Below are 15,787 nucleotides of genomic sequence, written 5' to 3'. Positions count from 1 at the left end.
TTTCCTCAGTTTGAAAGAAATATCTAGTCAAGAGAAATTTTCTGCCTTTGAGAGATGTGTATCTCAGAAAAACCCTAAAAAGGTGGGAAACAAAGATAAGAAGAGAATTATTTTAAATGAGAATGAGATATTGAATTATATACATGATTATTTTAAAATTTTTGATTATATTTTGATTTGTCCCAAATTGCCAGGGACAAAGGATAATAGAACTCTATTGTTTTTGCCAAGTGTTCCTGGCGTACATCTTTGGAGGGAATAGATGGCAGCTTTTTCAAAACCCCTTCCTTGGACCACTTGCCTCAGCATCGCTCGAAGAGCTTAAATACCTGATTCTGGAGTTCAATTTTCATGCTAATGATGAGAGTCTATAAAGATATAGACCTAACAGTTGAATCTTTTAAAGGCCCTCCCTAGGGGATTCTTTTACACACCAATTTTGCAAAATCTTTGGGAGATGTGTTTATTAACATTACTTCATTCAACTCTTTATCCATTCTATAGAAAATAATCATTTAATACTTTTAAAATTATTTAATACTGAGCACCTACTATGTACAAGCCACTGATCCAAGGATACGGCAAAGTCCATGTTCCAATGGAGTTTACATGAAGAATGGAAGAAGGCAAACAATACATAAATGTGTCCTATAAGACAGAGTGGTAGGTGCTGTTACAAATAAAGCAAAGTAAGCAGAAAGAGAGTGATGATGAGTGATGGAGAGTGGGTACTACTTTATACTTATTAATCATAAATACCTGTCATTTATCTCTCTTACAAGCGATGAAATTAACATCAACGTGAGAGGCATTCCAGTTTCTCACTTCACCTGAGTTTGGGGCAGCTCTCTATTCAGCATGTCCTTGCTTCCTTCCATCCTTGCCTATTCCCGTAGAATGCTGGGACCTATGGAGTTAGTAAGAGGTGGGCTCAATGGCCAAAGTACTGTCCATTTCCAAAAATACCATAAGGAACAAACTAGTGTATGGTAAACAGCATGGACAACAACTGAGCAGTGGTAAAATAAGAACCAAAGTAAATATTTATAGTCTGCACAAGCCTAATAAGTTATCAATTAGAGTCTTCAAGAAAAGCACAGCAAATACAAGTGGAAGCATCTACCTTATCAAACAGTGCCAGTAGCATGGTAAGGTACAGCTGCTGAGGTTCTACTGAGGAGCCGCCAAGTTCTAGAGCATTCTGTTGCACAGAGCTTGGTGAAAGGAAGGTCTGGGGATGGATGGGAAGAAAGAGCATAAATCTTTGAAAAACCCTGAAGTAACTCTGGTTAAATTGAGCACTGGTCAAGAAGCTTTCATATGCTAAACCTGAAATCTAGCCAGAAACCCACACCAGTAGTTCCTCCTCATTCATCCATCAGTTAGTTTCAATAGCAACAGCAATGGAAATAAATACCTGGCAAAGAGTCGTTCACAGATTCTTCAGCAGTTAAAGCAGACCATGAGGCCCTGGGGTTCAAGTAAGGGTCTGCTCACCCAAGTTCAGAGTTTCTTAACTGTATCCATACACTGTTATTTAGAGGTTAAAAAAGGTCATGACTTATCTAAAAATGTACCAAATTTAGAAATGGATGCAGTCCCTCTAAGAGTTAATTGCTGACACAAAAAGTTAATACAATATTTTGAGATTCAGAATTAAAATTGTTCCTCTGGGTCCTAAAACATCTTTCCGTAAATGGGCTTGTGTCCCTTCCATGATGAAGGAAAAGTAAGTAAAACAGTGCTTAACAGATATAAAACATTGGATCTACTTGTCAATAGCATTCCCCCAAACACCCCAGCTTTGCAGAGAGGACATTAAAGGACTGGGGACATTAACTGATTGATTGACACTGAGCTATGTGATATTCTCTGATGCTTCACCTCTTAAGAAATTGAAATTAAGGAGTATGAGGCAGTAGAGTGAGGCATATTTAAAAACTTAATATTTTCAAAATTGAGACAGGGGCAGACGAGAGAGAGAGACAGACAAAGAGACAGAGAGGCGAGCTCCTTACAGACAGGCTCCTTAATTACCCAGGTCTCAAACTCAAGTCAATTACAACAATACATAAAACAGTCAAATATTTAATAAAAACACAGTCAGAACTTGGCCACTTGACCTCCGATACTCATAGGTGCATTGAATGTATTGGGTTTCCCAGAAACAGGAGTGGTAAAAACAGATTATTTATAGAGAAGTATTTTCTCTCTCCATCCAAGTACACTCTTCCCCTGGTAAACACGCAGCTGCTGCAGTAGCCTCTGGGAGAGAGGTCAGGTATTCAAGTTCCCTAACACTAGACAAAGGTGAATCGAAGCTAGAATTCTTCTCAGGTTCCGGAATTTCTGAGGAAATAAAAGTCCATCTCAGAAGACTGACCTGAGTCAATTAGCCAGATACTATGAGGGATCCTAACTGAGTGAGTTGGAACTGCTGGACTTTTAACATTAAAGGGGGTGTTATTCAGCCTGGAATGCACCCTAGGTCGCAGCTCTGAGCACATGTCCCTTGCAATCACAGCCACCAGACATTTTTCTTTCACTGTGGGAAAGTGTCAAATCCTTTCTCTTTGTGTGCATAGTTGAGTCACAGGAAATGGTCTTTACATTCCACTCACAGGAATGAATGAGGTGTGAGAACATTTTAATTCCGCATAAATGCTTCATGTCTTTATCAGAGTGGATCTGCCTTTGTTTCTATTATATAACTGTTCAAAAATTCTAGCAATTATAAAACTGACATAAGTTCATTAGGAAAAATTTGGAACAGAGATAAAGAAAGGAAAGAAGTGGTGGTGGGAGCCATCTAAAGTCAAACAAACGAACTCAACTAGTACCCATGAGGATGTGGTTTGATCCCTGGCCTTGCTCAGTAGGTTAAGGATCTGGCGTTGCTGTGAGCTGCGATACAGGTCTCAGACATGGCTGGGATCCTTTGTTGCTGTGGTTATGGCGTAGGCTGGCAGCTGCAGCTCCGATTTAACCCCTGGCCTGGGAACTTCCATTAAAAAAATAAAGTCATGCAAAGACAATTCCTGGTAGCATTTCCTGTTGTTTGGAAGCCTTTTTATTAAAATATGAATTATAAATTTTTCATTATTGAAGCTCATCTTATTTTCAAGAAAAGTACCTGTGAAATGAGTTATAATTTCATCACACACAAATTTGATAATTATAAATATGGACTTGTCACAATGTTATAATTTTTTGTAAATAATGCTCATTGCAATAAACAATGAACAAGAGTGAAAGTTGAGAAATAAACCTGAAATTATCTATATAATTTGGAGGTAATTAAGGATAACATAAATAACACTGGCTTCATCAAAGTCAAAAGAAATGGGTTTGGGTCTCAGCTCTGACACCAACCTATAGGTGTGATGAAGAACAGACTACTTTAAGCTAAACTTGTGATAGCTCTACTTGGGAATTTTGAGGGCTTCCTCTAATTGCCCAGCTCAGATTTTGTAATGGTGATACAGGGGGTCATCTTACTCTCCTTCCTTAAAGAGAAGAAAGTGAGTGCCCGGGGCACAAAAGGGGGTCTGAGAAGAAGGCTCAGGGAAGATCTGCCTCATCAGGAACTCTAGCTAGGCCTTAGCTAAATGGAGAAGCGAGAACGAGGTGCACAGGGTCAAAAGGAGCACTCCTCTCCACTCCCACCTGCACTCTGGGGATCACATGTTAACAGAGGTTAGTCTCAGATGCACCAAGGAACAGGCAGAGGGGAGTGGAGAAGGACAATTCAAGACTCTTGAGAATAAACAGAGGTCCTCCCTCCTTCCCCACAAAGAAGAAGTTGCTTTACCTCCCTTAAGTTCAGCTTTTAAGGGTCAAATTTTATCCCTAAAGTCCCTTCCTGTGTTAAAGTTTTCTGATACTAGGTGAGTAGAGTCAGCAGTTGAGCATTTCTTTGCTAGATTTGACCTGTACAGACAACTACCTCTGATATTTAAATTACTAATTTCTGTTTTCTATTTACAGATGAGCTCATCCAGATGATCGCTTTAATTCTCCCTCAAGGAAAACATAGCCAAAGAAGAAATGAACCCTAAGAGTTATTCTGTTAGTCATAAATTCATTCACACACTAAGAAGACTAAATTGAAATAAGACAGACACAAATTTTAGAACTACAATATAGTAAGTTCTCTCCTCGAGCAACACATCAGATAATCTATAACAATATTAAGAACTTCATTTGTTCAAAAGAGAAGAATCACAGAATCAGCTTGGAAGACCCTGGTGCAACAATATAAGCCAGTCTTGCCTCATATCATGGTTCACAAATTTAAATGCATATAGGAATCATATGAACAGGTAATATAAATGTCTCCTTATATCTGTCCCATTTCACTGAATGAATAAACCCAACAACTGAGTGACAGGGATTGAAGTGAACTGGAAAATATGTGCCCAGAGAAAGACAAAGATCCACCAGATTGTTGGCAGGAAGAATATGAGCAGAGCATAGCCAGATCTTCTGATTTTTCAAGAGAAGCTGGCAATCCAGATGTGTGTGTGTGTGTGTGTGTGTGTGTGTGTGTGTGTGTGAATTTCCAAGTTCCTAATTTTGGTTCAAAGTTGCTTTTTGTTTTTTGGTTTTTCCCCTGCACTATGTGGGCCAAACAGTACAACTGTGAACCACCAATTTGTAAACCTCCAACTTGTATAGACAAATTAACCTCCTTCCATTTTCTGGAATGCATGCTGCACAGACGTGTTACTGGAGCATTCAGACAAAAAGTGGAAGATCAAGCCAACCATCTGGAAGAGAGGGATTCATCTATATTGCTCTAAAAGAAGCTCAACATTTAAACCCAAGGAAATCCACTTTGGAAGTATTTTCTCCAAAGAACTACATGATTTCTCCCTTATGAACAGAATAGCTGAAGCCGACTGTATTGTATTATCCATAGGTGAATAAACATGCAGATCTTTGGTTTTCAGAGTGAGCATCCTAAAATGTAAATTAACCCCTTTTAAATGAACTTGAGGAAAGGTCTTAACATCAATGTAGGCAATTTACTTGAATTCAGTTTGAACAATAAATAAAATTATCCCAAAGCCTCTGAAGGCCACCCCAACCCCTACCTCCAGTCACAAAAAAAGGGGCATCATGCAAAGAAATATTCCACTGCTTTGCTGAAGCGTCTAACATTAGAACACCTGCCCATCCCTCTCCTTCCTCCAAAAACATCTGCACAAAGTGGGCCCAGCTGGCTTGCAAATATATTCCATGATGCAGGCCAACTTTTGGCCCTTTCCTGTCACTCTTTGTCTTATTTCCTTTCTGCCAATGTGCATTTTCCTTTTAAACATCTAATGCTTAGTGAAAAAAAAAATCATTGTTGACAGGTTAAAAGCTAATGTGCTTCACCTGTTTCACCTCCTTCCATTAGTAAGCTTGGACTGGCAAAGGGGGATCTGACGTATTACCTATGGGCCTAGCTCCTCCATAGAGGAAATGATGAGGGGTACTCGAGAGTTGTTCATCAAAATGTCAGGCTCAAATTTGGTAAAGTCATTATAACACCTGCTTTCTGGGAATTATCACGAAATCTCACTCCTTTTTCCTTTATATAGAGCCTACTATTGGCCAAGAAATATACCCACCCACGACTTTAGTTTACAGTTCAAGGCCTATTTGGGATGGTGGGGAAGAAGGAATTTTGGGGAATCAGCTAGTGGTGAAGAGTCCTAGAGGATGAAGCTGAAAGGCATCCAGGCTGCTTGGGAAGCCTTGTGAGATTAGGGGGTGCTTAGAGGATTGCCAGGCACTTCTGAACTTTCCATTAGTTCAGACTCAGTAAGTTATGAGAACAGTTTCACCTGGAAACTATCTCAACTCCAGCCAAAGCAGCAAGCATCTGATATTCAGAGAGATTAAAAAGAAATAGCATGAAAAAAAGCAACTCTAAAGTTCTTGAAAGTCATAGAAAAGGCTCAAAATGGCATTCCTTTTGAGAGTGCAGAACCAGGGTTGCTGCAACAAATGCATATACTCAAGATTCAGGTCTTTAGCTCTTTCCACATTCTGTCTTCTTGCACAATGACCCTCTACCCCGCCTATACTCCTCCCCAGTGACACTCTAAGTAAGAGAAATGTGGTTCTTCTTGGCTCACTGGGGGATTTTAAGCAGTTTTTAATTCCCAAATTGCTGATGCCTTTTTATCTACCACTTCTGCAGCTAGAAAGAATAACAGCGATAAACCCTGAAGACTGAAAAGATGGAATTCTCCCCAAATTCAGCTGCTAATTTCCCCCAGAATGAGCCATGCTTTCCTAACAATTACTGCTGTTAGATGCAGCAAATAAAAATACAGGACACCAGTTAAATTTGAACTTCAGGAAACAGTAAGTCTTTTTCATTATACATCCCAAACATTACATGAACATGCTTGTATTAAAAAATTATTCATTGTTTAGCTGAAATAAAATTTAATTGTCTGTCCTCTATTTTATTGGGTAATCTATCACCAATAGATTCAGAAAAACCGTCAGACTTAAGAGCCAAGTGAACTGAAGGAGAAAATTCATTCAACAAAGTTAGTGAACAGAAATTTTAAAATGCGAAAAGCTCTTAATTGTGAGAAAAAGACTTCAGGACCCATCTTATCCTACCTTTTTATATGATCAGCTAGCCCAGTGATTCTACACCATGGCTGTACATTACAGTCATTTGGGGAAATGCTCAACTTTTATGATGCTTACACCCTGCCCTAGATCAAATGGATCAGAATGGAATATTTTAAGATGCCCAGTAATTCTACTGAGCAGGCAGATTGAGAACCATTAATCTAAAGAAGCAACGAAGAAAAGCTGAAGTCTGGTAGGGGATGTGACTGTTTTCACCCAGGTTCCCAAACTTTACTGCATATTGCCTTCTCCCCAGGGATCTTTAAAAATCACTGATGCCTGACAGCCACCCCGAGGCATTCCAATTCAATTAGTATTGGGTACAGACTGGGCATCAGGAGTTATAAAAGCGTCTCAGGTGTTTTAATGCACAACAAAGTTTGGAGCCCACTCTTTGAAGCCCATATACTTCTAGTTCTTAGAATGGAAGCAGCACTAATTACTTTTGTGGCAGTAGGAATAAAATCAAACCTTCTGACCATATTTAAGAATAAATTAGGTGTCACTTTTCAACCTATTTTTCCCATGTTTGCTGGGAGATTTAAACCCTATGAATGGCAGAGCTTAACTCTGCCTGTGTACAGTCTATCTATTAATCCTTTTGCTAGGACTTTTATAGGTGGAAGGAGGACAGTCATCTAAGACCCTTTCATAACTCCCTGCCTTCAATCATATATAATAATAATGATTATGTGCCAGTGTAATTCAGAAACCATACTTCTGTACATAAAGATCTGCTCTATGCACAAACTGATGGATTGACACCGGGTGACAAGTGTGACGCCAATCTCCAGACTAATTTGCAAAAAGGAAAAGAAATAATCTGGGACTGGCTATATTCAAATGTGGTCATAAGGGACCCTGGATTCCTCTGATCTTTCCTACAAATTGCTAAATGCACACTGATCCCTGAAACAGTTAGTCTTCCAACATTTAAAAGGTTACTCACTCCCAAGAGATTATTCAGCCTTGATCTGACAGAAAGTGCAAGAGCATTGCTTTTTAGTGCCAAAAGCCAACAGATCTGAATTCCGAAGAAGCATGCTTTGTGGGAGGATATGGGCTTTATTCCAGCTGGTTGGGTAATCTGAGAGCCAAGGGAAGACATGACTGTCAGAGAGGACACCTGACGAGTTCCAGACCCTGAGCTTAGGGAAGTATTTCACAAGACTGACCAATTTATCAAAAGTCGCCAAACACTGCCAGCATACAGCATGTCAAGGGGGAGTTGATGGGGTTCATTTGAGATGAAGCCAGAGTCTGAGCATCCTGACTCTTAATGGAGAGGCAAATAAATGGTAAAATAATGATTAATACAAAGAGGATCATGTCTATTATCAGAGCTGTCTAAGGTTTTACCACCATGATAGAGAAAAAAGGGAGCTTTTACTGTCTGTATAAGGTACATAAAACCTGCAAATACTTTCACGTCTCATGTTTTGAGAGAATTTGAAAAGATAAAGTTATCTTTTAAATACAAATAACTAACATTCCTCATTACTATGCTTTTGTGTCTTCTTACACAGTTGATCAGTACATAACCAAAGTTCTTTAAGGACTGATGGAAATGAATACTCTTTTTAATATTTTCTGTTTCAGGGAAATTAATAGGACAACATGTGCCAGATTTGTTTTGCAGGAAATACACCTGTCCAAGACATGATAAAATATTAGGAAAACATGACTTTTAAAACTTTAAGTTCATTGAGGGTGGCTCTTTTAAGAGAACTTAATAAATGCAAATCTGTATTTACAGAAAAGTGAACTTTAGCTAAGGATTCTTTGTTTTACCCTTTCATAACTCCCTGCCTTCAATCATATATAATAATAATGATTATGTGCCAGTGTAATTCCACTGGGTTATACTTCCCAAGAGGGCTATATCATATACAAAGATCCCTAGAACAATTTAAAACACTTGACTTACAGAAAATACTTCAACCCATAAATTCTCAATGAAGAAATACTAGTTCAAGAAAGACATCTCTCTCTTCCTCCGACCCAATGCCATATATGAATTAAGCAATAAAAACTTTGGAAGGTATCAAATACCTTAAACTACCTATTTGGTGTCCTGTTTCTGGGTTATGTAATCAGTTTCATGGAAAATAATTAATAACTTTTTAGAATTTTTCACTCAGGATTAAGAATAGTAATTTTTTTACAAGTTATTTGACTTCGATCTCTCAAAAAGTTTACATAATCCCTATTTAAATCAACAAATTGCATTTTTCGTTCATTCATCAAAATTGACTTTAGCATCTAACATGCCCCAAGCACCAGATACATGCTAGGAGAAATTGTAGGGAGCAAAACATACATAGGCCTTTTCTATCCTCAAAGAGCTTCAATTTCAGTGAGAGATACAGACATCAATTACAGTTTACAACAAACTATTGTAACTGTTCCAAAGGATAAGCACAGGGTGCTCTGAACTGTATATAGAGAACATTCCCTAGGCTAAGGATTCAAAACGAGGTCCCAGAGGGAGTGACATTTGAGAGACAATACTCTTAATAATAACAGTCACCATATACTGATATTATGCTAAGCATTTAAAAAGTACTCGATCATTTAAGCCACACGACAAACCACTGAATTAGGTGCTTGGATCATCTCATTTTGTACTCCAAGAAACTGAGGCTTGGAGAGGCTAAGCAGTTTGCCAAAGGCAAAAAGAGGAAGCAACAGAGCCTGAGACTGAACCCAGATGCTGACTCTAGAACATGTATTCTTAACCATTAGTCATAGGACTTCTTCAGGGAAAAAGGATGAGATGGAGTTTACCAGTCTGCTTGTGCTTCAATAACAAAAAACTTAAATGAGAGAGAACTTCTTTCTCAGTTCTGGAGCCTGGCAAGTCCAAGATCAAGGTACTGGCCCGCTCATTTCCTGGTGAGAGCTCTCTTCTTGGCCTGAGATGTTGCCCCTTCACTGTGTGCTTACATGGCCTTTTTCCTGTGATGCACACAGAGAGAAAGAAACATCTCTCTCTTTCTCTTCTCATAAGAGGCCACCAATTCTATGGGATTAGGGCTTCACCCTTATGACCTCATTTAATCATAATTACCTCCTCCAGACCCTATCTCCAAATACAGTCATACTGAGGGTTAGGGCTTCAATATATGAATTTGTAGGGAACACAATTCGGTCTACAGCATGGAATAAACTAAGTAGGAGGAGATAAGTGATCCAGATGAGGAATAACTATGATGTCAAATGACTAAGAGTATAGGTTATAATAAGTAGGTGCATTTGGCTGATGCTAGCGTAGTAACCATCTCTACCAACAGAATCTAATTTCTTATCAGTTGCATCATTTGAAACTATTTTCTCCCATTCTGTAAGTTGTCTTTTTGTTTTCTTCTTGGTTTCCTTTGTTGTGCAAAAGCTTGTCAGTTTGACTAGGTCGCATTGGTTTATTTTTGCTCTTATTTCTGTTGCTTTGGGAGACTGACCTGAGAAAATATTCGTAAGGTTGATGTCAGAGAATGTTTTGCCTATGTTCTCTTTCAGGAGTTTGATGGTGTCTTGTCTTATATTTAAGTCTTCAAGCTATTTTGAGTTTATTTTCGTGCATGGTATGAGGGTGTGTTCTAGTATTAGGGAAACAACAATTAAAACTATATATATATATATATAACAAAATACCTGGAAAGGAAAAAAAAAATCTAATTTCTGTTAACAGAAAGACTTCCCTTCAGAAAAAATATTTGCAAAGACTGTCACCTAGTGGCAACAGGCAGGAGGTATTACTCAACAGGTATATTCAATATATTTGGTGTATATTCCCAAGTTGTTTTTCCCAGGAATAAAATACATGGAACTAAATAAACATTATAATATCAAAGCAGTCACCACTTTTTTCCAAACATAAAAGTAGTATGACAGTTTTGAGCTCCCAGAGGAAAAATAGGACCCTAAATTTTATTCCATCCGACTTTGAGTCAGACGAAATAAATTTTGGCCAACAGCACAATAATATCAATCTTAGCTAGTGAATATGTTTTATTCACCAGTGTAGATTTTGGTCACTGTGCTGGATAAAGAACCCCAACCAGTTGAGGTATTGTCATAACATAAAAAAAATATTACTGATACTGGAAGATAGGAGGTCAAAAGCAGAAACTGCAGTCTTGTGAAGGGCTACAAGAATCAGGACTCTGGAATCTTTTCTTTTCTTTTTTTGTCTTTATAGGGCCGTACCTGCACGTACGGAGGTTCCCAGGCCGCAGGTCTAATCAGAGCTGTTGCTGCCGGCCTACACCAGAGCCACAGCAATGCCAGATCTGAGCCACATCTGAGACCTACACCACAGCTCATGGCAATGCCAGATCCTTAAACCACTGAGCGAGGCCAGAGATTGAACCCACAACCTCATGGTTCCTAATTGGATTTGTTAATCACTGAGCCACGACAGGAACTCCTGCAATTTTTTAATATACATATGTATCTTTTTTTTTTCAGTTTTTAATTCTTCAGTTTATTTTCTTTTTTTATATGTATTTTATTTTATGTATTTATTTATTTATTTATTTTTTGTCTTTTTGCTATTTCTTTGGGCCGCTCCCGCGGCATATGGAGGTTCCTAGGCTAGGGGTCGAATCGGAGCTGCAGCCACTGGCCTACGCCAGAGCCACAGCAACGCGGGATCCGAGCCACGTCTGCAACCTACACCACAGCTCACGGCAACGCCGGATCGTTAACCCACTGAGCAAGGGCAGGGACCAAACCCACAACCTCATGGTTCCTAGTCGGATTCGTTAACCACTGCGCCACGACGGGAACTCCCGAGTATACGTATGTATCTTGAACTAACTAGAGTGGGTACTATTCTTGGCAAGTAAAAACTGTAACTGATATAAACACTGCATCTGAATGTTAACTGGCTTACGTGCTAAAAGCAACTGAAGAAGTGAGCTTAACAGGAGTGTAATGGTAATGTGAAACGGTGCCAAGAAAGGGATTACATACAAGCTGTTTGGATCCTTATTCTTCCTCCACCATAGATTAGGCCCCTTTATTTAGGATAAATCTTCCTTTTGGTTCAACTAAGGCATTTTTCTCTGAAGAGCCATCAATAGATCCTAACTCTAGAAGTTAGCAAACTTCAGATTTAGCCTCATAAACCCCTACATGTAGAGTGGGAAATTGACAGATTGATTAGTTCAAGTTTAGACATACGTATTATTGAATGTACTGGTTAAAACTCTTAATGTTGCAAGTAATAGAAAAGTCGAATTGAAGCTATATGAGCAAAAACTAAATCACTCAGGGATATCTCTTGCTTAAAGCAGAGCTTGATGGAGGGCCCAAATAGCATGGCCAAGACATTTCTTCCTCTCTGCTTATTAGCTCTGCTTTTGATTCTGCTTCAAGCTGACTTTAGGTTCATGGACCCAAAATGGCATCCGGAAGCTCTGAGCTGCAAAAGTTTAAATACAGAAGACGTTAACAAAATCCATTTTTTCCAGCAGTCCCAGGGAATATCTCATTTTATTTCATCCACTTGGATTTAGTCACATGCACATCCCTGAGCCAATTACTATAAAGAGTCACCCTAGAACTGGAGGGGTGGATCAATTTTAAATAATCCACATTGCTGAAAATAGAGGGGGAAATGGCTTACCCAAAGAATAATCAGAATGCTCTGGGAAGGCAGAAGAGGAGGGAATTGATACAGAAACGTTAACCAATAAACGTCCACAATGTTGGGATGGTGCACCTTTGCTCTGAGTGAGAAATGGGCCTACTCAGGGGGAAAAGGAATATAGCAGCGGGGCTCATGAAGAGCGAAGCTGGTGCTATACACAGTAGAGCCAGGAGAGACCGCAGACCAGGCTGTCATGGTCATTATCACTAGTAAATAGTCAAACCCACCTCCCGATATAATTCTCCATTGTGACATTAAATCATCACAGAGGGAGCTGCGACATCAATTTCCTGATCGCTCTCAGATGGCTCTTTTGTTTCTTTTGTTGCATCCTTATCCTCCTCCTGCTCCATAGATTAAGACAAGGACCAAAGTCCTGCAGGCAGCTCTCTTTTCACTCTCTCTAAGGCTCTTCCTTGACCTCTGCCATTCTCCTTGGTTTAATGCCCACAACTTTGAGTGTAACTTCCAAAACTTTTTCTCCTGGTCCACCCCATAAATCATAGAATTTTGTAAATAAATCCAGTTATTAGTTGCAAACTCCTTGTCTCAGAGTCCTAGGCTTGTTCTTCTTTGGCCTCAAAAAGACTAGCTTGGAGTTCCCTTTAATTACATGAAGGAAAAAGAAAGTGTAAGTCATACTCTGATTTACAGTTTGGTAAATGCCCCTTCCACTAAATTCTAAGTTCCCTGAGGACAGAGCCTATTCGCCCGTGGCACCAAAACAAACTTATTCAATAAGTTTATGTCAAAACATACGCAGCTTCAGTGCAATTCAACCCTCCCTACTGCACCATTTTTGATAACCAGTCCTCTTGTTTTCACTAGAGCAGTCATACTGAAGGAGCGATGGCCAGTTTACTACAACAGTCTATACCTGTTTTGAGCAGCTACGACATTAGGAAACATACAATTACAAATGTTATTAATATTAGAATAATATTACAGCAATATTAGGAATTGTGTTCCCAGCATCTAAATTCCTTACTTATGCTTGATGAATCCACTACTCTTTATGAGAAGGCATAATCCCATCTCTTACTATGTAAACTGAAAATGAGGGATGCATTTTTTTCCCACTGACCCCTAGCATTTAGCACAGGGTACACGGGCTTCATCTGAATATGCAGATCTGCATCTGGAACCATAAATCCAAACAAGCAGGGACCATCTCGAATTCTTCTCGCTTGTGACATCTAGTGTCCAGTGGTGGTATAAGCAGCACCCAGATGATTCCTAAAGACTGACTGGGATTTTGATATGGGCAGCTTCTATGATTTTCCTAATGCTGCCCCCACCTTGCATGCACTCCTCCTTAGCTTGGCCATCTTCAAGGTCTTGCTCAAGTGCTATCTGCACAGTCCAGCATTAAAGGAACAGACCTCTCCCATTACACATCTCCTTTAGTGCTGGGTATATACTCTTCACATGACATTTATATACAGCCCTGTGATTATTCCTATTTGTCTTTATTTAACCCTCTGCTACATTGTGAGCATCTTCCAGAGTTAAGTGGTGATTACCACAACTGTGATAATACCCTTGCATTACGCCTAGCACATTGTGGCCACTCAGCTAAAAGTTTGAAATATTTTTAAAAATATTAGATTTGGAAGAAACATAAATGAAATGTTTCTCATGTAACAAAGGAGAAAAATGAAGTTCAGATACATCATAGATTACCAAATTTCAGTCAGTCAGGATTCAGGATTGGTGTTGGCTAGAATGGTACTTTCCTGACTTCTGAGTTGAGGAATCTTTGTCAAATGGGAGGGAAAATCAGGCTGCATTTATTCAAGAACATGGGAGTGATGACAAATGTAGGAGCATCTGATCCATTCAGACCCCAAATGCATCTGCGTGGCTACACTGAGAGCAACATAAAGACATTCCATTGTTGCCAGTCTTCAAGCCCAGATCAACCCTTTATGTAGCAGGGCCGATCTCAGTCAGAAAGAGAAGTCTGCAAAGGAAATTGTGAAGAGAAAGGTAGGGAGGGTGTGGCACCCCAAAGACCTAAGAAGACCCAAGGAGAGCTATCAATTCTGTCCATTGTTGAGAGAAATGAGGACTGAATAATGAATTTTGCAAGACAGAACTCACTGGTGACGTTGAGAACAGCCATTTCACTGGAGCGGTGGGACCAAAACCTGAGGTGGGAAAAGTTAGAATAAAGAGTAAGAAAATGAAGATAATGACTCTAAATTTTTTTTCTCAGGATTTTTGTTATCAAGGGAACCAAATGAGGTGGTAGGTGATGGGGGTCAAAGAAGGTTAGGATTATTTTTTGAGATGGAGATCATTATAGCATGTTATTTGTTGATGGGGAAGATCCAAAGGGAAGCAAAAAAATGATAATGAAAATGAGGACCTATGTCTAAGTCCTCAAGTAGATAAGAAAAGATAGGCTCAAAAGCACAACCTGATCCATAGAATAGTTGCTAGGTCTCAGAAGTGCTCACTAAATGTTGGTTATTATTATTTCCGATGCCTCAAAATTTTTTTTTTTTTTTTTTAGGGCCTCACACCATGGCATATGGAAGTTTCCAGGCTAGGGGTCGAATTAGGGCTATAGCTGCCGGCCTACACCACAGTCACAGCAGCGAGGGATCCAAGCCAAGCCTGCAACCTACACCATAGCTCAGGGCAATGCCGGATCCTTAACGCACTGAGGGAGTCCGGGAATCAAACAGCATCCTCATGGATACTAGTTGGATTCATTTCCACTACACCACAACAGGAACTCCCTCAAATTTTTGAATAATGAATAGGCATCACGTTTACAAAATATAAAATTATTATCTAAACAAACATACAGGCTTGGACTCCAGCATCAGACTTCACTAGTTCAAATTCTAGTTCTACCACTTGGCCAAGGCATTTTTCTTCATGGGGCTTTGTGTTCCTTTGTAGGAAAAGATAATAATACCTACCTTATAAGGCTGTTGGCTGGCTTAAGTGAGACAATCCGTGAAAAATTTAGCACTGTACTTGTGTATGGTGACGGTTCAAGTGTTTAAGGCTATTATAACTGTCATACTGTCTTATACATGTAAACTGTGGTTGTCTGTGATGCTTTTAGGCACTGTCACACTGATTGAAATTCGTAGAACCAGAAGACAGGTACCACAGCGCAGAGCTTTCAGAAGGCACAGAGGCCGATGCGCTGTCAGGCCAGCACACCATGGAACTCTCCCACCGTCTCTCCTTCTACTGACACTGTCCCTCCAAAAGGTACTGTCCTTAGGAGGCAAACAAAGCAAGACAAGACATAACAAACACAAAAAAAACCACCCGAAAACCAACCCTGACTAGCGCTGACCAGACGGGGTAGGACGTCTGCGCCCGCACCAAGCCCACAGCGCTTCGCTGGAGCCTGCGCAGTCGCTGTACGTGGGGCGTGGCACATTCTTGGCGTTTCCTCCCGATTCTTCCTTCACGCAGCACTAGGGCGGAAAGTCTCGCGAGACGTGTGAGTTCTCGCGGGAACCG

The 15,787-nt window shown here is 39.8% G+C and overlaps 1 protein-coding gene across 13 annotated transcripts in view; it reads right to left on the bottom strand.

Moving 5' to 3' along the window:
• Nucleotides 1-15,767, bottom strand: part of SLIT3 (slit guidance ligand 3) — a 914,676-nt gene extending 898,909 nt beyond the window's left edge. For 9 of the 13 annotated variants that reach the window (XM_085001790.1, XM_085001791.1, XM_085001793.1 and 6 more), the window contains exons 1-2: nucleotides 15,229-15,767; nucleotides 14,399-14,445 (exon numbers count right to left, since the gene is read on the bottom strand). The gene's annotated coding sequence lies outside the window, so the exon portion shown is untranslated. Of the gene's footprint in view, nucleotides 1-759; nucleotides 908-14,398; nucleotides 14,446-15,228 lie in introns of all 13 variants that reach the window. The other 4 variants (XM_085001795.1, XM_085001789.1, XM_085001794.1 and 1 more) reach the window with 3 other exon arrangements.
• Nucleotides 15,768-15,787: the final 20 nt, after the last annotated feature.

This window comes from Sus scrofa, chromosome 16, assembly GCF_054392235.1.
Source record: "Sus scrofa isolate SSC_HxYL_T2T_F1_AM1 chromosome 16, Sscrofa_HxYL_maternal_Yorkshire_Landrace_v2.0, whole genome shotgun sequence".
NCBI lineage: Eukaryota > Metazoa > Chordata > Mammalia > Artiodactyla > Suidae > Sus > Sus scrofa.
Note: the sequence above shows the minus strand (reverse complement) of the source record. Positions and strands in the feature narration are given on the sequence as shown.